The sequence below is a fragment of the Sorex araneus genome, chromosome 1, assembly GCF_027595985.1.
Source record: "Sorex araneus isolate mSorAra2 chromosome 1, mSorAra2.pri, whole genome shotgun sequence".
NCBI classification, from domain to species: Eukaryota; Metazoa; Chordata; class Mammalia; order Eulipotyphla; family Soricidae; genus Sorex; species Sorex araneus.
Window position 1 is genome coordinate 414180863 of NC_073302.1, and position 17372 is coordinate 414198234.

A 17372-nucleotide genomic window follows, 5' to 3' on the forward strand; every position below is an offset into this window, starting at 1 on the left:
GTACTTCAAAATATGACTAGGAGGACAGGATCACATGACTATGTGCATTTTATTATCACAATTAAATTAAGGGATATCCATGCAAGTTTTAAGCATGAGATTTTTGAAGTGCCATTTTCCAGAACCTAGCTTCTTAAATTATGAATTAAGACCATATATGGGGTCACCTAATTGAATGTGGTGAGTCATGAAAATTTTGGCAACAGTAAAAGGTTTCTGAACACACAAAGACCAAAAATTAATTCAAAATCGAGCACATAATGAATACTAGATATTTATGGCAGTGTTTGCCCATGTTACATTTCTCAGGCAAAATATCATTAGTGCACAGAGTATAAGAACTCCTGTCCTAAAATAACATAAATCAAGATGAAGTATAAAGTAAATACTTGAGTTCTTTGGGGCTGGAGTGATAGCATAGCGGGTAGGGCGTTTGCGTTGCATGTGGCCGACCCGGGTTCAAATTCCAGCATCCCATGTGGTCCCCGAGCACTGCTAGGAGAAATTCCTGAGTGCAGAGCCAGGAGTAAACCCTGTGCATCGCCAGGTGTGACCCAAAAAGCAAAAATAAATATATGAATAAATAAATAAATAAATACATGAGTTCTAAGTTTTCTATTGTAGGCTTCTTTTATTTTTTTTCTGGTTCGTTTTATTTATTTATATTTTGGTTGGGGTGGGATGGATAACACCTGTCTGTGCTCATGGCTTACTCTTGGCTTTGTCCTCAGGGATTATTATACTTGATGATCTTTTGGAGACCATATAATGCTGGGTTGGCCATATGGAAGGTGAGTGCCTTACTCCTATACTTTCTTGCTGACTTAGGGTTATTTTCTTAGGTAGAATCTAGAGTTGGAAATAACCAACCATTTGCATGTATATTTCTAGGTATTTTGTTTGCTTTTATTTTCCTGGTCACTCCTGGTGATTATTAGGTGCTACATCTGGCTAAGTTTAGTATTTGGTGGTTGTTGTGGTGGTTCTTGAGGGACCATGTGGTAACATTGATCACATATGTGACTCATATAAACTCCAGTTCATTGACTTCTCTCCAGATGATAGATTATTTTTAATGTGGAAAGAAGGAGTCAGAGATAGTAAAACATGTAGGGTACTTGCTTTACCCAAAGCCAACAGTTTATGGTTCTCAGGGTACTGCCAGGAACAGTTCCTGAACAAAATGAAAAGGAAAGAAAGAAAGAAAGAAAGAAAGAAAGAAAGAAAGAAAGAAAGAAAGAAAGAAAGAAAGAAAGAAAGAAAGAAAGAAAGAAAGAAAGAAAGAAAGAAAGAAAGAAAGAAAGAAAGAAAGAAAGATAGAAAGGAAGGAAGGAAGGAAGGAAGGAAGGAAGGAAGGAAGGAAGGAAGGAAGGAAGGAAAGAAAAAAAGAAAGAAAGAAAGAAAGAAAGAAAGAAAGAAAGAAAGAAAGAAAGAAAGAAAGAAAGAAAGAAAGGGAAAGAAGAAAGAAAGAGAAAGAAGAAAGAAAGAAAGAAAGAAAGAAAGAAAGAAAGAAAGAAAGAAAGAAAGAAAGAAAGAAAGAAAGAAAGAAAGAAAAAAAGAAAGAAAGAAAGAAAGAAAGAAAGAAAGAAAGAAAGAAAGAAAGAAAGAGAAAGAAGAAAGAAAGAGAAAGAAGAAAGAAAGAAAGAAAGAAAGAAAGAAAGAAAGAAAGAAAGAAAGAAAGAAAGAAAGAAAGAAAGAAAGAAAGAAAGAAAGAAAGAAAGGAAGAAAGGAAGGAAAGAAAGAAAGAAGAAAGGAAGGAAAGAAAGAAAGGAAGGAAAGAAAGAAAGAAAGAAAGAAAGAAAGAAAGAAAGAAAGAAGAAAGGAAGGAAAGAAAGAAAGAAGAAAGGAAGGAAAGAAAGAAAGAAAGAAAGAAAGAGAAAAAGAAAGAAGAAAGAAAGAAAGAAAGAGAAAGAAGAAAGAAGGAAAGAAAGAAAGGAAGAAAGAGGGAGAAAGTTGGTATCTTTCAGAAATAATTTAATAGCAACATTATTTTCTTTCTCTGGAAAACACAGCTAATAAACTGAGCCATTAATCATGATATTTATTGTGATTAATAATACCCAGACATTAACAAATACCCGGTTTACCACCTGTTTTAATAAAGTGAAATTTTATATTGAAAATATTATATCAAAATAGCTTTTTAAAACCATTTTTAGTGATAGCTTACAAAATGTCAGATATGGTGAAAATATCCTCAACAATATCAATACGTTTAGCAAATATCCTGTGATTAAAGATTAAGGCAGCATAGGCAGGTCAAAACTCTGTTCAAAGCTTGACAGATACCACAGATCGAGCTTCAAAACTGTATCAGAATGACTTCGAAGCATCTTAATAATGGAAAACTTCCACTTGGTCAGTTATTTTGAAGTTCCAGAGAGGAATCTCTTTGTTCATATTAACTCCAGAGACACCCTCTTATTTTTGATATCTTGCCATCCTCAAATAGTGACTTATTGTGTGATAGTATGTCACTGTGTCACAATGTGACAAAGTGCACTCTTATCCAGGAAGTGTAGCAGTCTATCAGGGTACTCAGTTGCTGTTTTGCTTAGCAGAAGAAAGCTTTAACCAGGGATTGGTCATGTGTTCATGATGCATCTACTTTGAAGATCAATCAAACGAGAAGACCCCTAATGTAAGTTATGTCCCATTAAGGACACGTAGTATTCTGCTATGAAAACATTCAGAAATTGCATGCAAACGTAGACTGTGTAAGAATGCTTTCAATATCTAGACTAAAGCTTTAACTCCAAGGATGTGAAACATGACATCAAAAATGAGATGAATTGCCATAATGATAATTGCCTGGTTTAGAAATTGGTTTGAGGTTGATGAACAGAGGTCAAAAGCTACCAGAGGCTAAATTAAGTTCTTATATTAACTTTCTAAAAGTAGTCTAACAAAACTAATCAGCTGAATATAAATTTCATCGGTAAATTTCATCACTTCTGAGGTACTTATGATGATCCTATACAACACCTCTTAATAGAAATTAAATACAGAACACAAGGATTACAAACATTTGCAACACAGATGAAGAATTCAAACATTCCAAACCAATGATTTTTTTTTCTTTTTTGGTCACACCTGGTAATATGTTCCGAAGTTACTCCTGGCTCATGCTCTCAGGAATTACTCTTTGCAGTACTCGGGGGACCATATGGGATGCTGGGAATTGAACACTGGTCGACCGCATGCAAGGGAAATGCCCTATCCACTGTGCTATCACTCCAGCCCCAAACCAATGATTCTTATAGCTTTATAGTGGTCAAAGGGACTATTATGGGAAAGTCATGGATTACCAGAACAATTGAGTGAGTAAAGCAAGTGAAAAGGTCCATACCCAAAATATGACCCGATTCCAACTCAAGTTCTTTACTAAATAAAATGCAACCACTAGGTAAGAACCATCATAATTATAGTCCATATCAAGATGAAATCCGGTTTTATCAAGAATTTTATCTCTTGATTCTTTTTTAACATATTCTGATGCTGATGAGCATGGAGAGAGACTATACTCTGGTGTTGATGAGCATGGTTCAGACGAGCCTCACACATGAGGGTACCGTAAGAGGAACCCAGGTTTGTGGGACCCCGGGCCGAGACCTCCAATCCTGCTCGGATCGGGACTGTGCCTCTTCCACCCAGACTTCCCATTTTCCAGTAGCTAGGCAGTCACACTCAGGGACTGCCCCCTGCTCTGTGTAATCCCAACAACAGCCAGCATCCAGAGACTTAAAACCAAGCTCCTGGAAGTGCTCAGCCACAAGATCTTATAGCATACTTCTCCCTCTGGGAGAAGCTGACAAGCTACCAATAGTTTATTGCCCAAATGGGAGAGCCTCACAAACTCCCCATGGTGTATTCATATGCCAAAACCAGTAACAATGCTGGGTCTCATTCCCCTGACCCTGAAAGAACCTCCAATGCAGCATCCTTGGGAAGGATGAGTAAAGACAGACTCCTGAAATCTCAGGACTATGACGAATGGAGATGTTACTGAGACCACTTGAGAACTTCAATGATCAACGGGATGATGATGAGCATGGAGTTGGATATTGTAGACAAACACAAGTCCTCCCAGGAAACTTGACTTTTTCAAATAGTGGTGATGCCTGCAAGAAGAAGGTCATGTAATAGCAATGGATATGTATGAATATGTTTCTTCAAGTGATGTGCTATGTTTGCTCCCTTCCATGTGGCAGACGGTTTTCAACAACTGCTTTCAGAATAGTGCCAGTGTAGACCAAATTATGGATGTTCATCCCCTCCTCACTCATCAGAGTAAGAGTAAACTCAGTCACTAGTGTTGTCTTTGAAAATTGGTATTATACTATCTGCAGTGGCCCCAAGAAAATTACCCTGCTCTTATTTCACTTGTTATTTGTCTTACATCTTACCGACTGGTTTATGTTCCAAATCAACATGGAGACTAAGTATGTCTATGATAGAAACACAAAAATCATAACATCAGCCACATGATTTATATTTAACTCAACCAATAAGGTTTGTCTTATTGTTAGGTGACATTCTTTTTAAAAAATGTAGATTTAGTTTGAATTAATTTATCACCCATTTTCAACTATTAAATATATTTGCAAACTATAAAAATAATCCCAAAGTTTCTGCTTTATGGTTTGTAGTTTCTAATAGTACTACAAGCACATTAACTAAATATTATTTTATTAGTCATTTGAGGAAAACAGAAACACTGGATGTGATATAAATCGGATGAAGAAGAAATAAAAACCCAGACATCACAACTGAGGGGAGGTACTGAATAGCTTCAGTGCCTTATTAGAAAAAATTTCATGAACTACTCAAAGCAAAATTATAACATAGGTACTGCCATTATCACTATTTTTCATATAAGGCAGAGAGGTTAATTATCTTGTCCAATTCACACAATTGAATGCAGGGTTGGGATTAAAGTTTTATGGTCTCATTCTATGACTTCTGGTCCTTATATGCTACAATTTACAGTCAAGCAAAAAGGAAGTGCAGCTGATCAGTAAAGTAGAAAAGAGTGTGACTGAAGCAAAATTTTACTCATAATAAAATAATTACTACCCTTTTGTCTTCACATCTTTACCTTCTAACTTATCAAATCACACTGTAAGAAAATTTCTTGTAATTATTAGTATATAAAAAAGGCCATGCTACAAGTCTATGGCCTATTTAGCAATATCAGGAAAGGATAAAAGTCTAGCAGCAAAACAGAAAGGAAATTATTTTACATATTTTTACATACTATTAAAAAATCAGCCATGTATTTGCCTCTCTTGAGTAGTATCCCAAAGACCTTCCATATCTACTGTGTTAAGTGTGGGTTCAAGAGATTAAGGGCACTGATGGCCATCTGTTTCACTGTTATTTCCTTCTTCTGGCAACCTCGCATTGCTATACATCTGTTTTGTTGATTCAGAAGAGCACTTGAGATGCTTTACAGTTGATTTTGACAAGTGCTACAATTTGATAAGGGAAGATAATTCTTGCTGAGATGATTTTCAGAGTACAGAAATTATACTTTTGAGTAGATAGTACCTTTCTTTATGATCAGAAATTTCATTTAATATACAGCATACTTAAGCTTCGTAATCACATTTCCCCCTTTCTGAGAAAATGCATCGCGTGTCTTGATCTCAAATTTTAAAGCACTGCACGTTAAATTTCATTCTTGATTCTGATTGTTTTCTTTGTTACAGATAAAGCATCCATGCCAGATTTAAGATACCAGATTTATAAATGCTATATGAATATGAAGTGGTATTATTAATTAAATGAGAGTCTACTTGATCATGTGACAGAGCTGACTGATGAGTTCCTGGGATGTACATTTTCTGCATGCACTAAAATCCACTAAACTAAGCATTAATCAGTAATCAGTAGTGCCTTAAAGACTACAGGCTTGTTGATAGAATAATCAATTGTAAAAAGTAAAAATGTGTGGGTATAATTTTAATGTATAGTTTAAGATCTCTTATCACATAGCTCTTCCCCCAAGTTTAATCATAAAACAATATAATATTTGAAATAATTGTTCATAAAATTATTATTTATTTGCTATTTCATTAATAGTACTATGGAAAAAGTTGACAAGATTTTAAGTGTCATCAAACCTTGAAGCCTATTTTATTCCAAGTAAAGATTATAACTTGTTTTTAAAGCATATTGAATGGGTCAGTTCTTTGGTATTTCAGTCTGTGTGAAAAGTTAATCTCCACACAAGAACATCAATAATTAACACTTTTATTATTGACATGATAGACGCCAAAGCCTAATACATCTACATGTTAAAAAACGTAATCCTAGGCACTAAATCCATCTTTTTGTAATTTTGTACATTACATAAAAGAGCATGGAAATACATGGTAAATGTGGAATTAATTTTACAGTTATGCTGAAAATATTCTATGTTCCTGCCAACAACACTGGTGTCAGTTCTCGATACAGTTAAACATCTCATATTCCTACTCTACTCATATCCAGCTACTTGTGTTCACTTATATCAATGTGGGTTTACTTGACTTCCTAATTTGAAAATTGAATTCTATAGACACAAAATAATCCTTACCAGAGTTTTAAAAGTGGTTGCTCCCCAGTTCTGCATATATTATCAAATAATTCTTGCTTACATGGTTAGGAAGAAAAAACTTGTACATTCTGTTCTACTACTGAAAAAAATTATTAGTCTTAGTCACAGATTTCCAATTCACACAGTGAGGGACCAAGATTTATCATTTGCCTTATGGGACTTCTGAGAAAATATTTTAGAAAATTAAATAAATTCATGTAAAATAAGAACATAGTACTTGCTACATAAGTAATTCTCAAAAATAACCAAGGTCAATGTTTTTTGGCTATATTATATTATGCTAACCAATAAAACAACATTCTATAAAAGGCATGTAAAAGGCTTAGACACTAAATTTGTAAGTACAGTTTCCATTCAATATTCCCTGTGTTGAAAATATATGCATCAAGATGTCTTTAGTTAAGTCAAAAGTGCTTTATTTATTTCTATTCCCCTGAGAATTGGAATAAGATCAGTTTACCACAAGTAATTGACATTTGAAGAGTAAATCAGGAGAAATTTTCTAAGATCTTATTTGTATTTCAGAATGGATACCTTATTGGATTTCAGTAGAATAGTGTTTCAAGTTTGAGCTCAGAGTAACTTGCCCATGGCTATTATGAAAACAAAGATATATGAACAGATCTTTGTAAAATTGTGAGAGATATGAAACTTCTACAATTTTGCTTGCATTTGTGTGTTTAATAACGTGTTTATTGTAAAAGTGACAAATATGGGGAAGCCTCCTTCTAATATGAAACATAAGTTGATATCTTGTAATATAATGTTGTAAAGAGATTTTTTCCTTTTTTGCATCCCAAAAAGTGCACAGGAAACTTGGAACCACTCCCTCTAATATTCTATCTACTGGATCAGTGGTTTGTTACCAGGCTTGAGGAAATTGTGGCCTAGCCGAGAGTGCCAGGGACCATCAGGGTCAACTTGGCAATGCTCAGGGGCTGCCAAGGCTGAGCCCAGTAATGCTTTGGGGGTCATGCAGTACCAGTAATCCAATTTAGGACAGACACATATAAGCCATGTGTCCTTAGCTCTATACTATCTCCCCAATCCTAAAGATCTAATTTTTTAGATCTTTAACTTTTTTATATTTCAGAACTAGAAATATATGGAATATACTGAAAAACAATATTTGGTTAACATTTAATAAATTTCACAGTGATTAAGGGAAAATTTATTATTATAGTTTTGGTTTTCTCTTAACATGTGATTAATTGGGTCAATTAGTTATCTTTATTATAAAATTTTTGTAGTGAAAATGCTGAGTGGGAAAATACACAATTTGTACATTTGCCTTAGTTATAAAACTCTAAAAATATATTCTGAGGAAACAGTCATCCTGTTGCTCATTGATTTGTTCAAGCAGGCACCAGTAATGTCTCCATTGTGAGACTTCTTGTTACTGTTTTTGGCATATCGAATACCCATGGGTAGCTTGCCAGGCTCTGAAGGATCTCACCATTCTATAAGGAAGTGATCATTGACGTAAAGAGAGGGGTTCCGCAGGGCGATACCATTTCACCGAAACTCTTCAGTGCCACCCTCGAGAACGTCATGCGACAATTGGAATGGGAAGGAATGGGAGTGAAGATAGATGGTCTGCAACTACACCACCTCCGCTTCGCTGATGACATCGTTCTCATAGTGCCAAACATTAGCCAAGCGGCACAAATGCTGACCGACTTCGACTGCGAGTGTGGAAAGGTAGGACGGCAGCTGAATCTCAACAAATTAAAAAATATAGTGTGCAAATGAATAATATGCTGTATAAATTTAAGAAGAGAAAAGTTTGATTATATAGTAATTAGTATTAAATTTAGGTTTTCCTCTTCCCTGCCCTTTATATATATATGTATATATATGTATATATATACATGTGTGTGTCTATGTGTGTGTATGTGTGTATTATAACATCACACATGCACACATAAAAAACCTCATATCCAAATCAGAATTGGATAATATCTAGTCCATGGGCCATATAAAGCCCACAGACTCATTTCGTCTGGACCTGCCAAGACAACCACAAGTAGGACTTGAAAATAAATTAATCTAGAAGTATATCTCATTGAAATATAAATCTATATTAAAGAAATCATAGTAATAAAGTAAATTTGAAGGAACATGCAAAAAAGATCTATTACAGGATAGACAGGACATATATGAGTACATGACCAGACAGACACATATGCTTCTTGTCTCTGTCTGTGGTCCATTAGCCTATCTTTCGGTGACTCAGCGGTGACTCTAGCAGTCAGTGCAAGAGGCTGGGGATGTGTGTACACACATCAGAAGTACTAACCTGCCGTGTTTAGTGCTCTGGTGATGATGAGGTGATGATAAAATATGATGAGATGATTCCTTGTGAGGTTGGTGATGATGTTATCGACTTATTTTGTCAATACAGATGATAAATACAACCCAATATTTCCCATGGATCTGCAATAAACAATCCTAAAAACAAAAACCAAAAACCTGAATTTCAGATCAAGATTAAGGAAATTACAGGAAAGGTCTTAAGCTGATACCAATGTCAGATGTTCAAATTCTATATGTAGGACAAGAACAGTGATCCAAGTAAAAGAATTGTACCATTGTACCACTGGTGATACATGCACACTGGCTAGTTGTTGAAACATAGGTGGTGTGACATCCTACAAACAGCAACTACAAAGAAAAGTTGATGCAGAGTATTATCCTTTCCAAGTAGAAGTAGACAAATAATTATTATTTTTATTTTTTGATATCTGGAGCAAACCTGTGTGCTTAGTTTATAGAGATGTGTGAGCAGTAATGAAAAAACATGAATCGGGCACTTCAGTACAGTTCAAAATATGAGCTCTGGAGCTGGAGCAATAGTACAGCAGGTAGAACGTTTGCCTTGTGCATGGCTGACCCGGGTTCAATACCCAGCATCGCATATGGTCCGCTGAGCACCGTCAGGAGTAATTCCCGAGTGCAGATCCAGGAGTAACCACTGTGCATAGTTGAGTGTGAGCCAAAAAGGAAAAAATAAAAACATGCTGAGCTCAATAAATCAGAAGGCTAAATGTGTCTGGATAAAGTCAATGGTCAACACGCAGATTGGAATCACAACAAGCTGATTTCACTAAGTCTGGTTGTGACAGAAACAATATTATTCAGACAAGTTACATTGTGAGTGAGCTGACGACAAAGAAGCTGAGGCTCATACGAGGGAAGTCCATTAAGGAGTCCATGTTGGTTGCTGAGGAGTTGTTAGTATCAAAGTAAACTGCTTCAAACTAACTGTTTGTCTCAGGGAATCATCTCACAAAATATACTGGAAAAACACTGAACCAGTCTGCAAATTTCCAATTCATCTCTCTGACTTGTTATGAAAACATAAACTTAAAAAAAGCAAAATACCTGCCTAATTTGCCTTTAACATTAGGAGGATAAATGCAAAGTTTGACACAGAAGTGGAGCTGCGATCAGAGGAAGGTATGTACGGTAGCATAAGACGGAAGTACTTGTTCCAGAGACTTTATCAATGGAAAACCTGAAACGAACATGTGAAAAGTTAAGTGCCTTTCTCCAAATGGCTGCTAAAAGAATTAATTGAATGTGTTAAGGAACAACTGAACTGTCTTGGTCTTGAGCCAAATGATTTCATTAACTGTCACCATGAGCTTACCCAGGAAAATCTGTGCACAGTCCTTGTGGCTCAACAATGTGATATCAACAAAAACATCAAGCATAAGCTTGATCAAAGGCAGAGGGCTTAAGAGCCACCAGTTTGAGGATCACTGAATGGTCTTTATTCTGAGGACAGCAATCTTATTGAGCACTGTGAAGTGAGGGGGCTGAGTGGTATGAATGTGCTCAGGAGGTTTTACCAGCTGCTAGATGAAGTGAAGTAGTTCAGAGAAAGATAAAGGGAAAACCTGTGAGGGAACTCAACGATCGCAAGTAGGTGTGGGGTCTCGTGCTTAGGGTGAACAATATCAACTACCTTTCAGCGCTGAAGGTCAGCTTCTCAGCTTCCTCAACCAGCTTCTCAGCTCCCTGCTTGCAAACATGAAATCAGTGGAAGCTGAATGAAAGCCATGGAAAGCGAAACTTGAAATAACAAACAGAAATTTCTCATTCTGGGAGGACATTTGTCCCCTATGACTCTTGAATATAATTAGAAATGTGTGAAACAAATTGAGGCATATAAGATTTAAGTAAACAAACAGAATTGATCATCTTTGTCACACCATTATATGTGGAACCCGTTGATCCACCCAGTACTCTAAAACACGAAATCATTCGAATGCAAAGCAATGATGAGCTGTAAAAACCACTGTCAAGAGTCTTCTACTATTTGAGTTCTATATCTACTACATTTATTTTATAGAACATTATTTAGCTGTAGCACTGTAGCGCTGTTGTCCCATTGTTCATCGATTTGCTTGAGCAGGCACCGGTAACGTCTCCATTGTGAGACTTGTTACTGTTTTTGGCATATCCAATATGACATGGGGACCTTGCCAGTCACAGTGGTAGGGTGTCTGCCTTGCACGCAGCCGACCCAGGGTTCCATTCCCTTGTCCCTCTCAGAGAGCCCGGCAAGCTACCAAGGGTATCTAACCCGCATGGCTGAGCCTGGCAAGCTACCTGTGGAGTATTAGATATACCAAAAAATAGTAACAACAAGTCTCACAATGGAAACTTTACTGGTGTCCACTTGAGCAAATAGATGAGCAATGGGATGACAGTGACACTGTGATACAGTGGTCTACTACATAAAAATGATGAATTTCCCACTTGGAAGAAATGGATGGCAATACGTGTCACAAAGAAAGGGTTGCACTCTTGATGAACAGACTCAAACCTGAAAAAGCAATTGTGAGTTGCAATAATAATTTCAGCTAATACCATGCACTTTACCAAGGAGAAATAGTTTCAGCCCTCACATGGTGAGCTAATTAAATGTTTGACCAAATACGAAAGGCTAATTCTGAATTAATAATTTTATAAGACCCACAAATGATGTTGTAAATATTCCAATAACCCTTGACTAGAAAAGTCCCACTCTTGATATAAATCATAGCTATTTCCCAATTCTCATATTTCTAATAGTATTAAAAAATACCCTCCCTTTTAAAGGTGTTTTTATTGAGTTTTTATTAAAAGATTTTATTTTAAAGGTTTTTAATTTTTGGGTCACACCTAGAGAAGCTCAGGGAGAGCACTCTCTCTCTCTGCGCTCAGGGGTCACTTCTGGTGATATCATATGAGGTGTTAGGGATGAAACAAGAGCTGGCCATGAGCAAGGCGAGCACCTTAATATTTATATTATATCTTGCACCTAAAAGTGATTTTTAAAACAAGTCTTAATAAAACATATTGTATTTATTTTTGGGGGGGACTGCAGCTGGTAGGAGTAAGTAATTCGGGGTCCTAACTTGTGGGTCATTCACTCCCAGCAGTGTTCAGAGGATTATGTGATTTATCACTAAATTCTTGGGTTGAGGAATCTTCTCTTGCCAAGTTACATGTGTTGAAATTGTTGAGACTTCTATATTTTTCTTGTTTGGTTTTTTGGAGGGCCTCACCTCATGAAATCTACTGCTGGTGGAGCTCAGAGAACCATATATGGTGCTGGGGATTTGAGCCATTTGGCCTCATATAAGGCAAAACCTTACCTCTTATACTATGTCTGATCCTTTCAGAACTTTTGTCTTATCATTCCATACCGTGAGCAGTTTTTTAGAATTCTTTGTTTCCTGTGAAGAAACTTGCTGGAACCTAGAGACTTGTGTCTTTCAGCTTTCATATTCCAGGTATATAACCTGTTCTTATCGAAGTCCATTCCATTGTGATATTTCTCTGTTGGCTACAATGTCACTGTCACTGTCATCCCATTGCTTATCAGTTTGCTCGAGCGGACACCAATAATGTCTCCATTGTGAGACTTGTTGTTACTGTTTTGGGCATATCAAATACACCACAGGTATTTTGCCAGGCTCTGCCGTACGGGCGAGATGTTCTTGGTAGCTTGCCAGGCTCTCCGAGAGGGGCAAAGGAATTGAACCTGGGTCAGCCACATGCAAGGCAACGCCCTACCCACTGTGCTATCACTATAACCTGGCTGTAATGTCAGAGGTGTAAACTGAGACTGTTGCTTGAAGCCTACCACTAACCAAGTAAACTAAGGGGGTTCCACTTGCAACCTTTGTGTTCTAATTGCTGCTTTAAAAGAGCTTCAGGTGACTGAATGGGTCCTCCTCCTCAATCTCTCACTTGGAAACTTCAGTGCCTCTAAATCAGGGTTCTTTCATTATTTCATCTGCAATTCTTACCAATGTGGCTTTAACCTTCATCGCCCAGGAAACAAATGGAGGCACCCCACTTTCTCATATTGCTAATAAATATTTCAATTACTGCTTTAAATCATGAAGGTGAGTGGCTTGGTCAGACATCCTTCATTTCAGGGAAAGTCAGTGTAGGAAGTGAGGGTGCCTGCCTTGCATGATGCCACCCCTGGTCCAAATGCCAGCAGCACACTTGGCCCCTTGAGTATCACTAGCAGTGAGCCCAGAGAACAGAGCCAAGAGTAGCACCAAAGAACAACCAGAGGTAACCCACCCAAAAAAAGCCAAAACATCAACAAAAAGAAATGATCATAAAACAAAAATATCTTCCATTTTAAACTTAAGTAAATTTTATAAGAAAAATTATTGATCAAATACCTGATTGACCTAGATTTTAAAATTGCCAATAAAATCTTGGTGGATTGAACCCAGCAATACACCAAAAGAATTATGCACCATAACTGATTTAGAAGACATTCCAGGGATACGAGGAGAGCTCAATAAACACAAATAAATTCATATTTATTTATTTCATATATTAATTTAGCTATGCTTAAGATAAAAATCATATCATCATGTCAACAGACACTAAGAAGTCATTTGACAAGATTCAATGCTTACTTTGGGTTGAAATAAAAATGCTCAATGATATCAGGATTGTAGGGACATAGATTTACATAATAAAAAATTATGGCATTAAAAATATGACAAACTCAAATCTAATCATATAAATAGTTGCACACTATAATAATTGGGATTTAGTTCCTTTCTGGTGGTTAAATGCTCATCAACAATAAAATAGCCAAGATGCTCAGTTCTGTAACATCATCCCATCATTGGCCTGGTCTCAATGAGATCACTTGTCGAAGCTCTAATAAATTGATTATTCCTATTTCTTCATTGACTTGGTAATTAGGTTGTTCTTTAAACTCTTCTTTGAAAAATAAAATGAGTTAGGTGTGTTTTCCACCTTATACAAATCTATTCCCTTTAGTATTTTTTGAACCACAAGTCTTTTTATCCTATCCTTTACAATCTGGCAGAGACTGTGGCATTTCTCTTCACTGGCATAGGTCAAAACTTGTTCTAGGTTACCAACAATAGTCCACATTCTCCTGCGTTTCTCGCCAGAAAGTTATTATTGTCTGTATCTCAATTAACTGTTCTTATAGCAATAAATTATTCCATGTTCAGCTTTATATCATACTTTTCATAATTCAGTATAATCAGGATATAATCTGGTAAAGACTTCCCTGGATTCTTCCAGTATTTGCTATCTTGTGATAGATAGTTTTGATTCTCTCTTGGCAGGCCTAGTACTTCCTAGAGAGGACACAGATGTGAGCTGTCACTAGCTGACACTTTTGACAGTTGGGAGAATAAATGCTTTTGTTCCCAAAATATTATTTTGGTGTCACACCACAGTATCCACTACACTGCTGAAACTATCAGAAAATAAACAAACCAAAAAGTGAATCAACACAGAATTCAGAATGTTTGTTACTTATATAGGAAAGGTTGAGAAATGTATTTGGGAAGGGTGCCATGGGATCCTCAAAGACACAAATAAGATTTTTTTCATTTAATTTTGTTTTCAAATGGAGGACTACATTTTATATATTCTTTGTATATATGAAATAGCCTACAACAAAAATTAGTAAAATAATTTGGGGGTTTATTCTTTCCTTTGGGGCCACATCTGACCATGCTCAAGGTTTACTCCAGATTTTGAACTCAGGCATTACTTCTGGTAAGCTTGGGGACCATTTGTCATGCTGGGGATTGAACCTGGGTTGGCCACATGCAACAAGCCTGCAGCCTGCTGTACTATTGCTCAAACCTCAAGAATGCATTTTTCTTACTTTTGGAAAGTAATGATAAAACTGGTAAGAATGGTTTGTATGAATACTTTGAGTACATTGATTTTAAAATATTTAAATGGTTTACTTTTATTGTTTTAGACTCACAGTGAATTAAGAAATGGGGAATTCTGACAAATATGTTGCCATGCTCTCCCTACAGTCTTCCTCATCACAACTAATAACAATTCTCTCAGTGGTCACTAAAACCAAAAAACTTGCAGATATACTTCACCCCTATCTTGTTCTCACACCCTATATTCCTTCTGTCAGTCAATCCTATGGGAAAAGGAAAATATTAAAAAGTATAGTCAGACTGCTCTACCGCATGTCTCAACTATTTTCATCTCTTGAGAGACCGAGAGTATCTTGCCCGCACAGTAGAGCCTGGCAATCTACCCGTGGCGTATTCGATATGCCAAAAACAGTAACAACTAGTCTCACAATGGACACATTACTGGTGCCCGCTCAAGCAAATGATGAGCGATGGGATGACAGTGATACAGTGACAGTAATACAGTGAGATAACTATAGTAACTTCCTCATAGAACTTCCTGCTTTAAATGTAAAAGAAAGGTTACAATGTAAATCTGTTTAAAGTGACAAGAGTATATTCAAGACTACTGCAATGAAGAAAGAGTGACTGAAATCAATATCACTGAAATAAAAAGTGGGAGAATTTTTAACTTTCAGAGTGCACTCGTGAAAGAAAAAAACAAACAGTAGAGTGCTTTAGATAGGAAGCTGTCAATGTGAGTAGGGTACCTGGTGTGCTAGTCTACCTACATCTAAAAATGAGGGACACAACATTTTTATCTTTTCTTTGGGGGTAGGACACTCCATGTAGTTCTCAGGGTCTAGCTCAGTGTTCAGGGTTAAATCTTGGTGGTTCTCAGCAGATCATGCGGTGCCAGAGATCAAACCCAGGCAACTTGCATGGAGAGCATGGCTCAGTCACTTGAGCTATCCCTCCAGTAGAAACATCCTATCTTGATGACTTCATTTTAAGATTGATGGCTCCCAGGTCCTTAAAAAAGATACTACTGGGTTGTAAATTGGCAAGAGGTTGGGAAAAAACTCACAGAGAAAAAGACACATGCAAAAAATTGCAAAGTTTCTATAGTAAATAATCTTTTAAAGGGGGTAGAGAATGGGTAGAGAATGGGGAGTTACTACAATTAGAGAGAAACCTAACATGTAGTCAAGATGAAAGAAATATTACTTTTGTCTTGTTCATACTCTTGTAATTACAGTCTTTTGACAACATAGTCTTCATTTAAAATATCACTGTATACCTGTCATCCCATTGTTTATCAATTTGCTTGAGCGGGTGCCAGTAACGTCTCCATTCATCCTAGCCCTGAGATTTTAGCAGCCTCTCTTTAATCGTCCTTCCCAACAGTGTCTCATTAGAGGCTCTTTCAGGGTCGGGGAACAAGACCTATCATTGTTATTGTTTTGGGCATATTGAATATGCCATGGGGAGTTTGTCAGGCTCTGCCATAATTTAAAGTTTAAAATATAATATTTTTAAATTACATATAATCTTAAATATATATAAGGTGATCAAATCCTTTAAAAATAAAATATGATTATTTACAAAATGACTTGGGAAGCTGGAGAATACCTCAAAGGACGTTCATAAGACTTATGTGAGGAAAACTTCAGGTCCACCTCCAGCATTGGCACGATTATCAAGGAGCATACCCAGAAGCTACTCTTGGAGCATCATGCCAACAGTAGCTACTGAGTACTGCTGGGTATAGCCCCCAAATCGACACACACACACATACACACACAATTTTTGATCATAATACTCTTCTCAAAAATTTCAGAGATATTGATTGCCCTGAATGTATTTAGATTTCCAATTTACTGAGTGCTCATTTTCACTTTCTTGGTTATAATGACCATCATTCCTCACCACTGTGGTTCACTGGCTCTTCTGTTTCATATACTAAAATTCAACACTGTCACTGTAACACTGTCATCCCCATTGTTCATTGATTTGCTCAAGCAGGCACCAGTAACATCTTCATTGTGAGACTTGTTACTGTTTTTGGCATATCGATTATGCCACAGGTAACTTGCCAGGCTCTGCCATGAGGGCAGGATATTCTCGGTAGCTTGCTGGGCTCTCTGAGAGGGATGGAGGAATCGAATCTGGCTTGGCCACATGCAAGACAAACGCCCTGCCTGCTGTGCTATTGCTCCAGCCTGAAAAATCATTTTGGTTGCACATATACTAAAAAATTCAATACTGATTTTTTTCTTATCCTTTATACCTCTTTATCTTAGCACTGAATAGTGTTACTGAACCCGAGTTTGGGTGTTTGATTCTTGAAGGCCAATATTCAAGAGAAAAATGTTGGCGTGAGAAAAATCAGGTTTATTCAAAGATCAGGAACCCCAAAATTTGGCAGACTCATAACTTCCGCAAACCATCATCTATGTCTCATTGTAAGAAGCAGTTTGTATAGGAAACAAAACAAAGATGGTAAGGCACATCTTTTGAGGAAGGTATTGGAAACCAGTATGACCAATAAATTTCCTCATTATTTGATTCTCTGAGATGCACTTCTGATGAAAGCACAA